The sequence below is a fragment of the Schistocerca nitens genome, chromosome 6, assembly GCF_023898315.1.
Source record: "Schistocerca nitens isolate TAMUIC-IGC-003100 chromosome 6, iqSchNite1.1, whole genome shotgun sequence".
In the NCBI taxonomy this organism is placed as follows: Eukaryota; Metazoa; Arthropoda; class Insecta; order Orthoptera; family Acrididae; genus Schistocerca; species Schistocerca nitens.
This window is the reverse complement of record NC_064619.1, coordinates 631,229,104-631,250,040: the sequence shown is the minus strand read 5'-3', so window position 1 is coordinate 631,250,040 and position 20,937 is coordinate 631,229,104. Positions and strand designations below refer to the sequence as shown.

The window sequence follows — 20,937 nt, the reverse complement described above, 5'->3', positions numbered from 1 at the left end:
ACGACAGAGCAATGCTGTTACTACCAGAAAGTTTTCTATTGCAGACTAGACACCAACTGTTGGAAATTAATATTTCAGGTGGAGTGATGTCTCATTACCTGAGAAGACCAGGTCAAGCACGTGTTTCTCTCTCTGATTACGTTCCATAAGAAACAACTGCCTTACGCCTCGACGTTGACGACTTTTATTGTAGTGAGAACATAGAATGAAAGTGGAAGCACTTGTGTTAAATACTGACATGCTAGATGTACCGCACAGGGGTTATTACTGAAGAATAGGATACAACCTGTCGGCTTCGACCAATGATGTCAGAAATTACCAGAGATGATGTGTTGCACAGATTTAACAGACGAATGTTGAGAAACAAAGAAATGCAGGACAGAGATACAGATGGTGGGCATATATCATGTACATTCATATTTGGAACATATATTAAGTGCATCGGTTCTTTGAGTCCTAGAATCCTATTCTTCAGTTATCCTATTTAGCTCAGCTGAAGAATGGGATAGTAGTGCAAAAAAGAAAGGGGAAAAAGGGACAGAAGTAACGTTAGCATGGAATACCTCAGTAGACATATATGAGTTGTATCCTGAACTTCAGCTAATCTGTGTAGGTTAACTGCAGCAAGGGATATAAATCAAACGTAGGTCGACATTTTCGCCTTCGCTAGCACTAGTATCCTAGTCTGCAGTTGACCAATGTAGGCCAACTGAAATATGGGATACAAATTGTTTTCGTCTTCTATACTAATAGTATCGACTGAAAATCGTCATTGTAGTACTAACGATAGCGAAAAAACCTACAATAGTAAAATTATATCCCGTACAATTGCATAGGCTTCCGCGGCCAGAGTCAGTCGACATAAAAGTTTTCTGGGTATGGTACCGCGTCATAATGTAAAAATTACTGCTGCTGGAGAAAAACCAACGTTTCGGCCACGATTGCAGCGGCCTTCTTCTGGGTCCCGTACTTCAGTTGACCTGAGCAGGTCAACTGAAGAATAGGATACTCGTGTTCGTGAAGGCGAAAAGCTCGACATACGTAAAATTTGTATCTCGTACCTCAGTTGGACTATACAGGTCAACTGAAGAATAGGATACTAGTACTAGCGCTGGCGCAGGCGAAAAAAAAGCGACATAAATAAGATTTGTATTCGGTTCTTCAGTTGACCTATATAGGATACTACCTTCATCGTTCAGCTGAGGTAAAGGGTGTCAATGTTACGTACGTCGCTTTGCGTCTTTGCTAGGTCAACTGAAGTACGGGATACTAATTTTCCGTACGTCGGCCTTTTAGCCTTCGGTACTACTAGTATCGATTGCAAAATATCGTAGTAATATTAGTGCTAGCGAAGACGAAAAATAGCGACAACTGTAAAATTTGTATTCTGTTCTGCAGTTGATGGATCTTGCTTCAAGTCTTCCATATCCATAGGAACAGATAAATCCATATCTACAAACGAAAATCAAAAAGTAAAAATTGTTCAGAATGAAAAAAGATTCTTCCAAAATATCTCAAACTGACTAAGAACGAAAATAAGTATCGAATGAATTGGAACGAACAAATGATTTAAATTAATGCAAGCGACAAAAATCGTCTTGTGACAGCCAGAGCGAGAGCACCAGCAGCAGTGAGTACTGTTTGTATAAAGCGTTTATTTTGCATTTTGTTTACGACCTTCCACTAAGGAAGGGATTCTATTAGTGTTTATCTGCTCTGCATAGTAACTAACAGTTCTTGATAAAACTTTACGTAGTTTTCGTGTTAGATTTCTTAGTGTTTTCTTGATCGTTTAGAACAGAAAGCGCCCAAAAACCGTCTTTTGTTTGTTTCGCGGCCGTTAGCCACTAGTCACTTGAATCAGCAGTTGTCTTGTGACAGCCAGAGCGAGAGCACCAGCAGCAGCAAGTACTGTTTGTATAAAGCGTTTATTTTGCATTTTGTTTACGACCTTCCACTAAGGAAGGGATTCTATTAGTGTTTATCTGCTCTGCATAGTAACTAACAGTTCTTGATAAAACTTTACGTAGTTTTCGTGTTAGATTTCTTAGTGTTTTCTTGATCGTTTAGAACAGAAAGCGCCCAAAAACCGTCTTTTGTTTGTTTCGCGGCCGTTAGCCACTAGTCACTTGAATCAGCAGTTGTCTTGTGACAGCCAGAGCGAGAGCACCAGCAGCAGCGAGTACTGTTTGTATAAAGCGTTTATTTTGCATTTTGTTTACGACCTTCCACTATGCTCTGCATAGAAACTAACAGTTCTTGATCGTTAGGAGAGAAATTTATTTTGTACTTATTTGCTGCGCTTAGCTTTTAAATAGTTTTTCTGGGAAAACCTAGCGTAGTTTTCGCGTCTCGTATTTCAGTGAGTGTTTCTTGATTATCAGAGTAGCTCATCAGAAGATTATCTTGGGAATTTGTCACCGTATAGAGTAGGGTAAACATAGTCATGTGTAGGGACTGTGGTTGTTGTGAGCGGACGCAAGGAGAATTGGCCACTCTTCGGGGGCAGGTGGAGGCTTTGTCTGTTAGGCTCATCGAGCTCGAGGCGCAGGCGTCGGCTCGTAGTGGCGTTGGGGCAACTGTGGTGAGACCTATGCCTACTTCGGTGGCCCTGGAATCACATGGAACCCCTGATGTCGCTGCGTCTTCCGGCAGTGAGCATCTTACCGGTCAGCCATCACTCCAGGGTGAATGGCGGACAGTGGTGGGCTCGCGCGTGCCTGGCCGAAAGGCGAAGGTGGGATCTGGCCGCGTGGCAGCTGCCTTACCCCTTTCCAACAGGTACGGGGTGCTTCCTAGTGGTGATGACATCGTTTCCGAGCCACCACAGGATGCCTCGCCTGTTGGGCCAGTGGCCGATTCTCCGGCAAGGTCCCGACAGTCACAGAGGGCGGGCCTATTAGTTATAGGGAGCTCCAACGTTAGGCGGGTTATGGAGCCCCTCAGGAAAATAGCGGGTAGGTCGGGGAAGAATGCCAGTGTGCACTCGGTGTGCTTGCCGGGGGGTCTCGTCCGTAATGTGGAGGAGGCCCTTCCGGCAGCTATTGAACGCACTGGGTGTGACCGGCTGCAGATAGTAGCACATGTCGGAACGAATGACGCCTGCCGCTTGGGTTCTGAGGCCATCCTTGGTTCCTTCCGGCGGCTGGCTGATTTGGTGAAGACAACCAGCATCGCACGCGGAGTGCAAGCTGAGCTTAATATCTGCAGCATAGTGCCCAGAGTCGATCGCGGTCCTCTGGTTTGGAGCCGTGTGGAGGGTCTAAACCAGAGGCTCAGACGACTCTGCGACTATAATGGTTGCAAATTCATCGACCTCCGTTATTGGGTGGAGAACTGTAGGGCCCCCCTAGACAGGTCAGGCGTGCACTACACACCGGAAGCAGCTACTAGGGTAGCAGAGTACGTGTGGCGTGCACACGAGTGTTTTTTAGGTTAGAGGGACCCCCCCCCCCCCCTTGGGCGAAACGATAAAATAGCTGACGGCTTACCAGAGAGAACATCAGCATCGTTGATAAAGGACGTCCGTCCTCAGAGACCAAAAACAGGAAAAGTTAACGTAATATTGGTAAACTGCAGGAGTATCCAGGGCAAGGTTCCTGAATTAGTATCGCTTATTGAAGGAAATAGTGCGCATATAGTATTAGGAACGGAAAGTTGGTTAAAACCGGAAGTGAACAGTAACGAAATCCTAGACACAGAATGGAATATATACCGCAAGGATAGGATAAACGCCAATGGTGGAGGAGTATTTATAGCAGTAAAGAATTCAATAATATCCAGTGAAGTTATTAGCGAATGCAAATGTGAAATAATCTGGGTTAAGTTAAGTATCAAAGGTGGGTCAGATATGATAGTCGGATGCTTCTATAGACCACCTGCATCAGCAACCGTAGTAGTTGAGCGCCTCAGAGAGAACCTGCAGAACGTCGTGAAGAAGTTTCGTGATCATACTATTGTAATAGGGGGAGACTTCAATCTACCAGGTATAGAATGGGATAGTCACACAATCAGAACTGGAGCCAGGGACAGAGACTCTTGTGACATTATCCTGACTGCCTTGTCCGAGAATTACTTCGAGCAGATAGTTAGAGAACCAACTCGTGAAGCTAACGTTTTAGACCTCATAGCAACAAATAGACCGGAACTTTTCGACTCCGTGAATGTAGAAGAGGGTATCAGTGATCATAAGTCAGTGGTTGCATCAATGACTACAAGTGTAATAAGAAATGCCAAGAAAGGAAGGAAAATATATTTGCTTAACAAGAGTGATAGGGCACAAATCGCAGAATATCTGAGTGACCACCATCAAACGTTCATTTCTGAGGAAGAGGATGTGGAACAAAAATGGAAAAAATTCAGAAACATCGTCCAGTACGCCTTAGATAAGTTCGTACCGACTAAGGTCCAAAGCGAGGGGAAAGATCCACCGTGGTATAACAATCATGTACGGAAGGTACTACGGAAACAAAGAAAGCTTCATCATAGGTTTAAGAGTAGTCGAATCATAGCTGATAAGGAAAAGCTGAACGAAGCGAAAAAGAGCGTAAAGAGAGCAATGAGAGAAGCATTCAACGAATTCGAACATAAAACATTGGCAAACAATCTAAACAAGAACCCTAAAAAGTTTTGGTCATATGTAAAATCGGTAAGCGGATCTAAATCCCCTATTCAGTCACTCGTTGACCACGATGGCACCGAAACAGAGGACGACCGAAGAAAGGCAGAAATACTGAATTCAGTGTTCCGAAACTGTTTCACTGCGGAAAATCGTAACACGGTCCCTGACTTCAGCCGTCGCACGGACGCCAAAATGGAAAATATTGAAATAAACGATATCGGAATTGAAAAACAACTGCTATCACTTAGTAGCGGAAAAGCATCCGGACCAGACGAGATACCCGTAAGATTCTACAGTGATTATGCTAAAGAACTTGCCCCCTTTCTATCAGCAATTTATCGTAGATCTCTGGAAGAACGTAAAGTACCTAGCGACTGGAAGAAAGCGCAGGTCGTTCCCATTTTCAAGAAGGGTCATAAATCAGATGCGAATAATTATAGGCCTATTTCGCTTACGTCAATCTGTTGTAGAATAATGGAACATGTTTTATGTTCTCGTATTATGACGTTCTTAGATAATACAAATCTCCTTCATCATAACCAACATGGATTCCGCAAACAGAGATCATGTGAAACTCAGCTCGCCCTATTTGTCCAAGAAATTCACAGTGCCGTAGACACTGGCGAGCAGATTGATGCCGTATTCCTGGACTTCAGGAAGGCATTTGATACGGTTCCGCACTTACGTTTAGTGAAAAAAATACGAGCTTACGGAATATCGGACCAGGTTTGTGATTGGATTCAGGATTTCCTAGAAGAAAGAACACAACATGTCATTCTTAACAGTTCAAAATCTGCAGATGTAGAGGTAATTTCGGGAGTACCGCAAGGAAGCGTGATAGGACCTTTATTGTTTACAATATACATAAATGACTTAGTTGACAACATCGGTAGCTCCGTGAGGCTATTTGCAGATGACACGGTTGTCTACAAGAAAGTAGCAACATCAGAAGACTCGTACGTACTCCAGGAAGACCTGCAGAGGATTAATGAATGGTGCGACAGCTGGCAGCTTTCCCTAAACGTAGATAAATGTAATATAATGCGCATACATAGGGGCAGAAATCCATTCCAGTACGATTATGCCATAGGTGGTAAATCATTGGAAGCGGTAACGACCGTAAAATACTTAGGAGTTACTATCCGGAGCGATCTGAAGTGGAATGATCACATAAAACTAATAGTGGGAAAAGCAGGCGCCAGGTTGAGATTCATAGGAAGAATTCTAAGAAAATGTGACTCATCGACGAAAGAAGTAGCTTACAAAACGCTTGTTCGTCCGATTCTTGAGTATTGCTCATCAGTATGGGACCCTTACCAGGTTGGATTAATAGAAGAGATAGACATGATCCAGCGAAAAGCAGCGCGATTCGTCATGGGGACATTTAGTCAGCGCGAGAGCGTTACGGAGATGCTGAACAAGCTCCAGTGGCGGACACTTCAAGAAAGGCGTTACGCAATACGGAGAGGTTTATTATCGAAATTACGAGAGAGCACATTCCGGGAAGAGATGGGCAACATATTACTACCGCCCACATATATCTCGCGTAATGATCACAACGAAAAGATCCGAGAAATTAGAGCAAATACGGAGACTTACAAGCAGTCGTTCTTCCCACGCACAATTCGTGAATGGAACAGGGAAGGGGGGATCAGATAGTGGTACAATAAGTACCCTCCGCCACACACCGTAAGGTGGCTCGCGGAGTATAGATGTAGATGTAGATGTAGATGTACACAGTGTCTAGCCCTGTCTTTTAAGAACACATTCATTTATCTCAGTTTACAATGATGACGCCTTGCCACAGAAGATAATCCATTTATTACCTACGGCTCGAAAATAAAGACATTAATACTATACGCGCAAACTAAGTTGACAGTGGGTGTGATGGCTGGTGGGTGCGACCGTAAAGGTATTTCCCATTTACAGTTGCTGCCATCAGACAGCGCGCCGCGTGTCATTTTAGTTTGCGATTATAATATCCATGAGTAAATTATGATCTCATTGATCAAAGCCATTCTTCAGTTGACCTACAAAGGGCGCTGGTAGCCAGACGCACACCGACCTGTAACGAGCAAGCAGCGCCTGGCAGCTGTAGGGCCGGCGATGACGGATGCAGTGTCCGGGATATGAACTGCGCCGCAGCTGTCGAGAGGGGACTGTGTTGCCTTCTCACGGCAGCCGCATTTAAATCTGCGAGGGCGCGGCGTTCGTCGTGACGTGTCAGACGCTCTCTGCGATAAAAGCGCCGCATCACTTCAAGGCCAGACAGAGTCCGAGGGCCAGTCACTCACACAGCAACTCACTACAGGGCACACATTGCCTTACTATACTCCGCAAGTATCTGAAATATCGGTATGAGGCTAATTTTATTCTGTTTGCACAAGCGACAATATGTTGGCTTTTGTAGTAAATATAGCGAACAGCGCCAACTCTTCCCCACTATAAGCTCAGTAGCACACGCGACTATGCGATGTCAGGCGTTATGGAGACGTCACGGTTGCGCGGATACGTACGAACAGTTCAGCGTGTTGAGCTTCTTTTAAGTTTAAAACTGGTGTCGGAGTCTCTAATGATGTCTCCAGCATAACGAGACGAAATATAAGGCACACAAACATGCCTCGTTTTCTTGACTTTTTTGAGTTGAAGCGGCCCGCCACAAATTCGTCTCCTGCGCCAACCTCTTGATCTCAGAGTACATTTGCACACAATGTTCTGAATTATTTCCTGGATTTATTGAATCACTGTCTTTTTTTTACATTTTTCCTTCCCCTACAACTCCCTCAAGTATAATGGAAGTTATTTCCCGATATCTAAACACACTTCCTGTCATCCTGTCGCTTCTTCTTGTCAATGTTCTCCACGTGTTCTTCTCCTCACCAATACTGCGGACAACCTCATCATTTCTTAACTTACCACTCTTATTAATTTCCAAATTGATTTTCTCCTTTTCCCACGGTCCATGATTCGTTAGGAACTCAGTATGTTGTTGTCGACGGCGAGTGTTCATCTGAGAAAGGGGAAACATCAGTGGTGTAATAGGATCGTTACTATTCTCTATATACATTAATGATCTGGCAGACAGGGTGAGCAGAAACCTGCGGTTGTTCGCTGATGATGCTGTGGTGTACAGCAAGGTGTCGAATGTAAGCAAATGTTGAGTGATCCAAGACGGTCTAGTCAAAATGTTTGGTTAGTGTGATTAATGGGAGCTGACTCTTAACGTAGAAAAACGTCAATTAATGCGGATGAATAGGAAAAACAAACCCGTAATGTTCTGATACAGCATTAGTAGTGCCCTGCTTGACACAGTCACTTCGTTTAAATATCTGGGCTTAACGTTGCAAAGCGATATGAAACGGAACCAGTATGTGAGGACTGTGATAGAGAAGCGAATGGTCGACTTCGGTTTATTGGGAGAATTATAGGAAAGTGTGCTTCACCCGTAAAGGAGACCGCTAGTGCGACCGCTAGTACGACCTATTCTTGAGTACTACTCGAGTGTTTGGGATCCGCAGCAGGTCGTACTGAAAGAAGGCATCGAAGCAGTTCAGAGGCAAGCTGCTAGAATTATTGCCATTAGGCTCGATCAGCGTGCAAGTTTTACGGACATGGTTCGGCAGTTCAAGTGGAAATCCATGGAGGGAAGAAGACATTCGTATCGAAGAACACTACTGAGAAACTTTAGATAACCGGCGTTTGAAGCTGACTGCAGAAAGATCCTACTGCCGCCAACATACATTTCGCGTACGGACCACGAAGAAATTAGGACTCATACGGAAACATATAGATACTCGTTTTTCCCTCGCTGTATCTGCGAGTGGAACACGAAAGCAAAGGCCTAGTGGTACAGAGTACCCACCGCCACGCACCGTACGGTGGCTCGCGGAATATGTATGTAGATGCAAATAAAGATGGCGGATGTCAAAAACAAAGTTAGGGTGTACGGAGCCAATCTGTACTACAACACAGACATGGAAACAAATGCTTAAAATTCACAGATCGCAGATGTCACAGACAATGAACGCAAAGCACGTAGGTGTGGTGGAATAGAATTTCAGTTCCCTTTATAAGACCCAAGAAGCGCAAAATTTCATTTGGAGCGCAAAGAATACCGTTTACTGTCCCGTCGTCGAGAAAGTCAACAGAAACGAAAAATTTAATACGAACCTCACTGAAGTTGATCTATTTTGAATGCGAAACGAAGACATGTTAATTATGTTGATGTTTGTTTAGTGGTACTGTATGTCTTATAACTTTCTTCCATATAATGAGCCGTTCGTTCTTGATGAATAGCGTAATAACAAGGTGATCCACGATGTTTCTTGCCTGCCGGATTGGCCGAGCGGTTCTAGGCGCCTCAGTCCGGAACCGCGCGACCGCTACGGTCGCAGGCTCGAATCCTGCCTCGGGCATGGATGTGTGTGTCCTTAGATTACTTAGGTTTAAGTAGTTCTAAGTTCTAGGGGACTGATGACCTCAGATGTTAAGTCCCATAGGGCTCAGAGCCATGTTTTAAGTTTCTTCAGGTGAATGCATACTATGTGGTCCTGTTACCTCCTCCTGGAGGTGGATGGAAGGGAGGGGGGGCTACTGAATCATCCAACAACATCATTGTATTCACTGATTAATGTCGTTTAACTGACTGGGATCTTATTATGTGTGAATTACTATTTTTTCTTAACTCTGTCGATTCAGCTGCGCTGTAGGTGAACCCTTATTGTCCATGATGATGTAACTCCTTGAGACCGAAAAGAGCCGTCATCGCTCTGCCCTTTAAACTAAACGCTATACGTTCTGTTTCAGGACTTTCCTGCATCTCTAGTCCATTTTTTCAACTGTAAATTGGTCTCCGGCACACAATGATGAATCCACTTTTCATCTATAGTACCACGACTACGTCAAAAGTCCTTTCCCTAAACTCTTAAGATTCAATTGTTAAATCCTCATCTTTCCGTGTTCTTCATCTACTGTATGCAAACGATCGTTGTTATCGCTATTACGCTCAGAGTTTTCACAATCACTATTCATTTCATGACATACACTAATGGTACATCAGATGCACTGCAAGCCGTGCACTTCACTTGTGGCTTCATAACCTTAATACCTACTTCGTCTCGATGAAGTGTATGACGGGAAATGTGTTTCGATTGTGAAGCATTCTCAAGGTCACTTGTTTCTACGCTTACACGGGACGTGTCACGACCATTGCCTTGGAGAATTGAAGAACCGAACATGGGGAATGGTATGCCACTTCTATTTTCTATGAATGAAACTTGGGAAAAGAACCGAAAAAGTCACATCGTTCTTCTTGATCACATTGGCAGCCTGTCACGTGGCAATTCAAGAATTCGATAATTTGACGGATAAAGCTATTAAAGTTCTGACTCGTTGTCAGTATTCACCTGACTAATGACTTTTACCTTATGTTAGACTGAAATGTGTGTGACTTTCATCCCCTTAATGAGTTCTTGATCCTTTCAAACCCATGTTTCTGTAGCGCCAACATTAAAGGAGACAGCATGGTTCCTGAACTGGATAAAATACAAGAAAAAGTGTAAAAAAATTGAAAGGCTCCTTCGTATCTCGTAGTCGTTGAAACGAGATGCGCAACAGCCCATAAATCTTACAGAACTTTATGTGTTCCTCTTCTCTATCCTAGTATCGAGAGAGACGGGACACAAGCTTTTCGATCTCCAGGAAATGTATTCTATTCGAAGTCAGAATATGCTCTAGAATTTTGCAGCAAATCTATGTATGTAATGTCTATATATTCTGTGTATACATTCTGTGTACACATTCTGTGCATACATTCTGCCCTCTCCCAGCAGCCATACTACACCAGTTCTGACGAAACATTCAGAATTGGCGTCACAACAAACGCAAGTCCAATGATGAACAAGTGAATAGCGACAATAACATAATACCTCTCACTGAGTATGGAGTCAGAAGTGGCTGCTCAGATCACGTTTCACCACATTTTGTGAAAGTGCATGGGAGGTGAACTGGTGAGCGAAAATTTTGTGAAAAACTGGGTGAAAACAGTGCACTGAACAGCAGCTGACCGAGACACCAACCAGAGACACGAAACAGGACGGAAAATGTAAGTACAGATGTGGTGTCACCGCCAGACACCACACTTGCTAGGTGGTAGCCTTTAAATCGGCCGCGGTCTGGTAGTATACGTCGGACCCGCGTGTCGCCACTGTCAATGATTGCAGACCGAGCGCCGCCACACGGCAGGTCTAGAGAGACGTCCTAGCACTCGCCCCAGTTGTACAGCAGATTTTGCCAGAGATGGATCAATGACAAATACGCTCTCATTTGCCGAGACGATAGTTAGCATAACCTTCAGCTACGTCATTTGCTACGACCTAGCAAGGCGCCATTACCAGTTTATATTGAGATTGTAATTATGTATCATCAAGAGCGATGTTCTCCAATTATGGATTAAAGTTAAGTATTCCAGAAGCTATGTACTATTTTTGGCTACTATAATTACTTTACCTTGTTCGAGACCTCACGCCAGTCTGTGTGAGCTTAAACGCGTGCATTTCGGCCTCCTCTAGCAACACGGTGTTAGCTCTTCTGCCAACACCTCATATGGCGACAAGTGTAAAACCGATCTTCTTCTTTATACTTGCTTAAGTTACTTGTGCCATAGCTTCGCCACAATCTCCAGATGTACTGTCCGAATTTTATCGCTTGCAGAACCAACAGACGCAGGCCTTATTGGATGCCCTTGGACAGCTCGTCCAGGGTCAACGTGCAATGCAAAACGATGCGGCAGCCGCCGCTCCACTGCTACCGCAGCCACAACACGCTGTTACACCACCTTTTCGTCCTTTTGATGCTGCACTGGAAAGCTGGACGGAGTGGTCACGTCAATTTGGATTCCATCTCGCCACCTACAGAATTCAAGGTATTGAGCGGCAGCCTTTTTTGCTTTCTTGTGTAGGAGTGTCCACCTACCATGTGATAGTGAAATTGTTTCCCCGACGCGACGTAGCAACTCTGTCCTACGAAGAAATTTTGTCTGCATTAGATGCATATTTCAAAGAATCCGTCAATGTAGTTGCGAAAAGGTATACCTTCTTTCGTAAAAAACGTATGGCCGGTCAAACTAATCGGGAGTGGGTTGCAACTTTGCAAGACCTTACTAGAGATTGTGCTTTTGAGTGTGAATGTAGACTCCCTTATTCAGATACTATGGTGCGTGATGCAATTGCACAGAACGTTTCTGATGTTCGTATACGGGAACAGATTTGAAACTAGTCAATCCCTCCCTTCAACAAGTGATGGACATATTGGATAGGCAGGATACACTTGACTTTGCTCGGGAATCATTTGAAACTTCGCCAGCCGTGTGTCACATTAACCGGCCCGCCAGGTGAGCTGCACGGAACAGGAAACAGCCCTCGCGCCCATCCGTGCAGCTGCCGCCAAGCTCTCCGCTACGTGTGCCGCGCAAGCAAGCAAATGCAGTGCTAAAATCATACCCGCGGTGCACTACTAGACATTCGCGTGAGAATTGCCCGTCACGCCGAGCTATTTGCTTTTTCTGTAATATAAAAGGATATGTTCAGAGTGTTTGCCAGAAAAAACTCAGATCGGACACTAACAACCATTCCAGGCGCTTTGCTTCGCGCCGGAATCGAACCAAGAATACTCAGGCTCGTGAACCTTCGCCCATGGACATTCATGTAGTTCATTCCACTCCGCCCAGTGCCCCTCTTTCTAACAGTGACTGTGTTCGTCCCACAAATAGTGTGCGTCGACATCGCCGGAAATCACGTCAAGTCGCAAGTGCTTCTGTACCAGTGTCTGTTCACGTTGCACGAGACAGTCGCTCTTGTCGTCAGCAGGACAATAAACTTTTTGTAGATTTGGATATTCATGGCAACGTGATACCATTCCAGCTCGATACCGGAGCTGCAGTTTCTCCGATCAATCACGACATGTACAAACAGCTGGGCACATCTCCGTTGCGTGCCGCAAATGTTAAGTTAACTAGCTATTCCGGTCAGGATATCCCTGTGTTAGGACAGTGCAGCCTTCTTGCAACATACAAGGGACAAACAAAACTTGTGTCTTTTTACGTCCTTCGTTCTTCTTCTGCAGTGAACTTGGTGGTTTAGATTTATTTCAGTTGTTTAACTTGTCTATAGTAAATCAGGTCCTATCAGTGAGCCAGACTGTGCCTTCAGACAGAGTTTCTCGTCTATGTGAAGAGTTTGCAGACATTTTTGCACCGGGCCTTGGTTGCGCTAAGAACTATAAAGCACATTTGGAACTGAAAGTAAACGCGCAACCGAAATTTTTCCGAGCGCGCAATGTTCCCCATGCATTATGTGATGAGGTCGCAAGAACATTACACAATTTGGAATCACAAGGTGTGATTGAACGTGTGCAGGCTTCTCTCTGGGCATCACCCTTAGTAATTTTGTCAAAACCTTCCGGAAAATTGAGACTTTGTGTGGACTTCAAGGCAACAGTGAATCCACAACTAGTGATTGCAACTTTTCCTTTACCCCGCCCGAAAGATCTTTTTGACAAACTGTGCCCGGGTAAATATTTTTCGAAGTTGGACCTAGCAGATGTGTACTTGCAAATACCAGTGGACGAAGACTCCCAGCGCGTTTTGGTGGTTAACACGCATCTTGGTTTGTACCGATTCACAAGACTGCATTGTTTCAGCAATATCTGCAAACTGTTTGTGCCTCGGTCCCTACTGCAGCAAACTATCTGAACGATATTGTGATCTCCGGAAAGACGGAAGAAGAACATTTAGCCAATCTCCGAACATTATTTCAGGTCTTGCGACAAGATGGTCTTCGCTTGCGGAAGGACAAATGTGTGTTTTTTGCTCGGGACTTACCCTACCTGGGCCATGTACTCAATTCCCAAGGCATACATCCGAGTCCAGAGCACCTCCGTGCCATACAAGACTTACCTTCGCCGCAGAATTTGAAGCAGCTACAGAGTGTGCTGAGAAAATTCAATTACTATAACAGATATGTGCCACATGCCTCTTCCATTTCAGCTCCGCTTCATCGCTTACGCCGTAAAGGTGTTCCTTTCGTCTGGACGACGGAATGCGAACGCGCCTTTCGCCAGTTGAAATCGGCGTTGCTTTCCACTACTTGCCTTACGCCATTCGATCTCCAGAAACCCCTTTTGTTGATGGTAGATGCATCGGATTTCGGGATCGGTGCTGTGCTTGCGCACAAAGATGGATCGCATGATCGCCCTATTGCCTTTGCGTCCAAATTGCTCTCGTCTGCGCAAAGAAATTATTCACAGATCGAGAAAGAAGCTTTTGCTCTCGTATTTGGTGTTCCTAAGTTTCATGATTTCTTGTATGGTCGTCACTTTACCATCATCACAGACCACAAACCTTTGACATTGTTTTTTCATCCGAACAAGCCTGTAGCTCCACGTACAGCGCAGAAATTCATTCGCTGGTCTATTTTCCTCTCGCAGTACCGCTACGATATCTTGTATCGGTCCACTGCTAAGCACGGAAACGCCGATGCGTTGTCCCGTTTGCCTGTTGCTGAGGATAGAGCCTTCAATTCTTCCGAACTTGCTTGCATGTTTATTGATGCGGAAACCGATGACGTGGTCGAATCGTTTCCGATTGATTTTCGTCGTGTAGCTACAGCCACAGCTGCTGACCCTGTCCTTGCTACCGTTCTGCGTTTTGTTGCTACGCAATGGCCCTTGTCAAAGTCACGGATCGAGGATCCGTTGGTTCGTCGATTTTTTGCTCACAAGGAGAGACTGTTTTGTTCGACGTGGTGTTTTGCTGTTGCGTTCTGATAATGATCAGTCCAGGGTCGTGGTCCCACGTTCGTTACAGTCCTCTGTCTTACGGCTTCTCCACCAGGGACATTAGGGTATAGTGAGAACGAAACAACTTGCTCGTCAGCACTGTACTTGGTTCGGAATCGATGCTGCGTTTACGAATATGTGCTCTTCTTGCATGGCGTGTACCGAACAACAATCCGCACCACCGCGGAAATTCTTTGCATGGCCGAAAGCCACTACCCCTTGGCAACGCTTACACATCGATTTTGCTGGTCCATTCTGGAATGCTCGATGGTTGGTTCTGGTCGATTCCTTCAGTAATTTTCCTTTTGTTGTCAGGATGTCTTCCACGACGTCATCTGCCACCATCCAAGCGTTATCTGCTATCTTTTGCATTGAAGGTCTGCCACAGACTATTGTTTCCGACAATGGCCCACAATTCATGTCCACAGAATTTCAGTCATTCTGCAAGGCCAATGGTATTCAACATCTGACGTCCGCGCCGTTTTCGCCGCAGTCAAACGGTGCCGCTGAACGTTTGGTCAGGACTTTCAAGTCACAGGTGTTGAAGTTGAAAGAGTCTCATTCTCGGGAGGACGCGTTATTGCTCTTTTTGTACTCGTATCGCTCTCAGCCCCGAGATGGTCGCTCGCCGGCTGAGTTGCTCCACGGTCGTCCTCATCGAACCTTGACGTCTTTGCTACATCCGCCGCATCAGGTTCCTGTGCAGCGGCAGCCACCTGCTTTTGCTCCGGGCGACGTTGTCTACTATCGTAACTATCGAGGTTCACGGCGTTGGCTCGCAGGGCGCATTCTTCGCTGCCTCGGCCGCGCTATGTATCTGGTTTTGGGGGCCTCTATTGAGGCGCGTCGGCATCTCAATCAGCTGCGCCTCTGTCGTCGCACGGGATCTGCCGCTCCCCGTCTGCTTTCAGCGACGGTGCCGTCCGGTCAGCGCCCTGGGGACCCATCTACTGGCTCGCCTCATCCCCAGGTGTTATCGACGCTGCCTTCCATTTTGCCCCATGGCGACGCGCCGCCGCCGCCGCCGCTTGTTCTCCCGCCGGCGCCGCCCGCAGTGGACGCGTCGCTGCAACCGCCAAGCGCCTCCCTGGGGCACGCGCCGCCGATCGCTTCCCGTGACCAGCTGTCCTCCGATATGGAACTCTTGCCCGCTCCGGACCAGGTGTCGTCTTCGCCCGTCGGCTGCCCCGCCCCGATGGAGGTCGAATCTTCTGCCCCTCCTGTCTCTCTTCGGGTGCATACACTGCATGTTGGCGTGCACCCTGGACTAGGTTTTCAGGCGTTTCCTAGCTCCCCTCGGACCAAATGGCAGGGTGCGGGTGGCACAGCCTCGCCTGTCGTTAGGCTCCCCACCTCGTCGCATACGCCAACATGGGGTCCTCCCCACGGCGGGCGGAAGCCTTATAACACAACCGTTCGCCGATTTGCGGGGGAGGAATGTGGTGCCACCGCCAGACACCACACTTGCTAGGTGGTAGCCTTTAAATCGGCCGCGGTCCGGTAGTATGCGTCGGACCCGCGTGTCGTCACTGTCAGTGATTGCAGACCGAGCGCCGCCACACGGCAGGTCTAGAGAGACGTCCTAGCACTCGCCCCAGTTGTACAGCGGACTTTGCCAGAGATGGATCAATGACAAATACGCTCTCATTTGCCGAGACGATAGTTAGCATAGCCTTCAGCTACGTCATTTGCTACGACCTAGCAAGGCGCCACTACCAGTTTATAGTGAGATTGTAATTATGTATCATCAAGAGCGATGTTCTCCAATTATGGATTAAAGTTAAGTATTCCAGAAGCTATGCACTATTTTTGGCTACTATAATTACTTTACCTTGTTCCAGACCTCACGCCAGTCTGCGTGAGCTTAAACGCGTGCATTTCGGTCTCCTCTAGCAACACGGTGTTGGCTCTTCTGCCAACACCTCAACAGAAATGCACATAACGTCTACCCACGAACAGTTCTTCACAAATACGCTATAATTTTCTTCATGGCTAGCTTGCAGATGACATGCTGTCAAAACACGACGAAAAAGAACACAAAAAACGGTGTATAATAATGCAGTTCATTTAGCGATGTAATTTTAAGGTGAGAGTCTAAACAAAACAAAGCAAATTGCATATATTGTAGCCCTTAGGCCTACAACATTTAAATTATTATAAAATTGTTATTGTATTTTACAGAAATAAAAATTTGACACACAGATGACTCATAAGTGTCGAAACATGTCTGCGTAAATATTAAAAAGTAAAAAAAAAAACTAATTGTGTTTGCGTGAGGGGGATTTTCAAAGAACCAAATTTTTAAATCGCAAACACGGAGGAACAGCAAGAGGAGCTACAAATCTTTGTAAAATGAGAACCTCATCATTGCTTACCCTACAACTCTTGTTAATTTTCAACATGTTTGTGAAGTACCACATCTCAAATGCTTCCGTTCTCTTCTTTTCCTCTTTTCTCACGGTACATGATTCGTTTCCATACAGTGCTGTGCTCGAAGTGTACATTCTTAGGAATTTATTCCTTTAACTAAGGCAATATTTGACCCTAATTGACGACTAATGCTCTCCATGCCTGTGCTGGTCCGCTTTTTATGTCCTTGCTTCGCCTATCATTTGTTTTCTTACTTCGAAATTAGAAGAATTTCTTCTCTTCATCTGGATCGTAGTCCCGAGTTTTGATGTTGCCGCTAATCTCATTTCTGCTAGTCTTAATTACTTTCTTCTTGATTCTGTTTGCTCTCACTTCATTGCATGTGGTCATTACAGCCTCATTCCATTCAGCTGGTCCTGCAATGTTCCCTGAATTTCACTGAGGATAGCGATGATATCAGCGAATGTTCTCGTTGATGTCCTTTCCCCCTGAATTTTAATCCCATTGCTCAATCTTGCTTTCATTTCTGTTTTTGTTTCTTGGATGCATAGTTTGAACGGTAGAGGTGAAAGGCTACATTCTGCAGGAAACCATCTTGGCGCTGTCCAAGTGACAGCGGGTGCTAGAAGTTTCTGCTTCTTACCCGAAGCATAACACGGATTTCTCTCAAACACCTAAGATTCAAGTGTCATTTCTGAATGAAAAACCCGCTTCGGGAACGTTCCTACTATAGAGGATGTAGATGGATGGCTCCTAAATGAAGTTCCGGTGACAACTAAAATATCTCAGCATGTTACTTAGACGTTTGTCTTATTCTGCCTTCGTGGTGCTTCCGTTTTAATTTCCAGTAGTGTAGATGAGGTTTCTCCATTGTCAGAAGCTACTTTCCCAGCAGTTTCGGTCTACTGCTCACAATAAACATCACCCAGCCCGGAATACGTATATCCCAGAATATCGAAGATGGTTTCATGCAAGGGAAATAACTCTATTTTAAAAACGAAACAATAAGATTTAGGGATGGCGTGATTTGACATTATTTCCTTCATAAAGGAAGAGAAAAAAATGCACGACGGCTTCCAGATAATGATACAGCGGTAAGGTTTCGCCGAGGCATACGTATGTTTGATGACTAGGCCTATGTGCCTCTGTGGCACACGGTGATGGGTGTGATGCGTCCTCGTACAGCTGCGGTGTATAACACTGCTCTTTTGTAATTATTCTCCGCCTAAAAGGTAAGTAAAGAGAAATGCTAGCTGTTTATTTCGTCTTTAACGAAATAAGCGTCTTTTCCCGTTAGAAATATTTTATGACGGTTGTTGCAATATCGTGTACGAGGATAGTAAACCTGTAAAATATCTTGAGCAGCTAGTTCGGCAGCTAACATGTAACGTAAGTATCTTGGACCTTCTAACTACAGACAGGCCGAATCTTATCGTTGGCGTCAGCATAAAGACAGAGACTAGTAATCATGATGTCAACATAGCGACTATGGTTACGAAAATTAATAAATCAGTCAAGAGGACTGGGAGAGTGTTTCTGCTAGAAAGAGCAGAGAAGCTGTTTTTAGCATCTCACTTCCACAATGAACTGCAAACATTTAGTTCCAGAATGTGGTCACAGAGCAATTATGGGCAAAAAAAAAAGAAAAACCAGACTGTAAATCGTACTCTGGACAAGTATGTGCGTAGTAAATGGAATGACGGAAAAGACCCACTGCGGTTTAATAACGAATTTCGAAAAATGCTGAGGAAGCAAAGGCTGTTGCACTCTCGAATCAAAAGAGAACGCGCAAATAACGAGAGGCAAAGAATAGTAGAGATTTGTGCGTCTGTAAAAAGGTCTACGTGTGAAGCATACAACAGCTATCACCGACATACCTTGGCTAAAGATTTGGCTTCCACTTCAGTTACTCGTTGACCAGTCGGGTTTGGCAGTAGAAGATAGCAACAGGAAGGTCGAAGTTTTAAATTCCACGTTTAAGAAATCGTTCACGCAGTCAATCATACAAACGTACCGTCGTAATGTACGAAGGTAAGATACGAGAAATTAGGGCTCACACGAAGACGTAAGGACAATCGTTTTTCCCTCGCTCTATCGGCGAATGGAACACGAAAGCGAAGGACTAGATGTGGTACAGAGTACCCTTGACCACGCATCGTACAGTGACTTGCGGAGTGTGTCTGGAGTGGCTTGCGGAGTATGTATGTAGATGTAGGTAAAGATGGCGGGTGTCACAAACAAAGTTGGCGTGTACGGAGCTAATATGTACTCCAAGACAGATATGGAAACGCTCATAACAAATCTTTGAAATATTCGCAGATCGCGGATGTCAGAGACAATGAAAGCAAAGCGTGTAGATGTCGTGGAAGAGAATTTCATTTCCGTCTCTAAGAACCAAGAAACAAAAAATTTCATTTGGAGTGATGAAACGCAAAGAATACTGTTTAATGTCCCGCTCGTCAAAATAGTCAATAGAGACGAAAAATTTAGTACGAAGTCTCACTAAATTTTTTCTATTTTGAATTCGAAACAAAGACATTGTAATTATGTTCGTTTTAGTTTAGCGGTACTGTATGTCTTACAACGTCCATCCATACAATGAGCTGTTCGTTTTTGATGAATAGCGCAACAACAGAAAGATCCGCAACGTTTCTTGAGGTGAGTGCACGCAATGTGGCGCTGTTACTCACCTATTCACCCATTCCTCCTAGGAGTTACGACGATTCGTGGAATGAGGGGGGGGGGGGGGACAACTGAATCTATCCAAGAACATCATTGAATTGTCTAATTAATGTTCTTTACCCGACTGGGATCTTATTATCTGTGAATTACTATTTTTTTTAACTCTCTCGATTTTTCTGCGCTGCAGGTGTACCCTTACTGTCCGTGATGATGTAACCCCTTGAGAGCGGAAAGAGCCGTCATCGCTCTTCCCTTAGAACTATACGCTATACGGTCTATTTCAGGACGTTCCTACATCTCTAGTCCATTTTTTCAACTGTAAATTGGTCTCCGGCACACAATGATGAATCCACTTTTCATCTATAGTACCACGACTACGTCAAAAGTCCTTCACTCAAATTCTTCAGATTCAGTAGTTAATGCCCTTCTTTCAGTGTTCTGTATCTACTGTAATCAAATGGTTCAAATGGCTCTGAGCACTATGGGACTTAACTGCTGTGGTCATCAGTCGCCTAGAACGTAGAACTACTTAAACCTAACTAACCTAAGGACATCACACACATCCCTGCCCGAGGCAGGATTCGAACCTGCGACCGTAGCGGTCTCGAGGTTCCAGACTGTAGCGCCTAGAACCGCTCGGCCACTCCGACCGGCTACTGTAATTAAAAACTCGTTGTTATCACTGTTACACTCAGATTCTTCAGTTCATGACACACACTAATGGAAAATTAGATGCACTGCAAGTCGGGCACGTAACTTGTGGCTTAATAGCCTTAACACCTTCTTTGTCTGTATGAGGTATATGACGGGAAATGTGTTTCGTTTGTGAAGCATTCTCAAGGTCACTTGCTTCTATGGTTACAAGGGACGTGTCCCGACCGTTACCTCGAAGAATCGAAGAACTGAACATGGTGAATCATATACCACATCTTTTCTACCGTGGATGAAATCAGGAGAAACAACCGGAAACGTCGCATAATTGTTCTTGATCCCATTGGGAGCCTGTCACATGACACGTCAAGCAATCGATAAATTGACGGATAAAGATATCGAATTTATGAATCACCGTCAGTATTCACCTGACAAACGTCTTATTATTTTTCCCTTTTGTAAGACAAAAACGTATGTAACATTCATCCCCTCAAGGAGTTATTGGTCCTTTCAAACCCATGTTTCTGTAGCGCAAACATGAAAATAGACGGCATGGTTCCTGAACTGAATCGAATACAAGAAATAGTGAAAAGCCGGCCGAAGTGGCCGTGCGGTTAAAGGCGCTGCAGTCTGGAACCGCAAGACCGCTACGGTCGCAGGTTCGAATCCTGCCTCGGGCATGGATGTTTGTGATGTCCTTAGGTTAGTTAGGTTTAACTAGTTCTAAGTTCTAGGGGACTAATGACCTCAGCAGTTGAGTCCCATAGTGCTCAGAGCCA

At 45.0% G+C, this 20,937-nt stretch overlaps 1 protein-coding gene across 2 annotated transcripts in view; it reads right to left on the bottom strand.

Annotated features, from left to right (window-relative positions):
* The window catches only part of LOC126262817 (cytochrome P450 6k1-like), a 197,334-nt gene that overhangs the window by 78,447 nt on the left and 97,950 nt on the right, over window positions 1-20,937 (bottom strand). Inside the window, exon 1 of one of the 2 annotated variants that reach the window (XM_049959662.1) lies at window positions 6,687-6,819. The exons of the other annotated variant lie outside the window; for it this stretch is intronic. The gene's annotated coding sequence lies outside the window, so the exon portion shown is untranslated. Of the gene's footprint in view, window positions 1-6,686; window positions 6,820-20,937 lie in introns of those variants that run through there. 2 annotated transcript variants of the gene reach the window in all.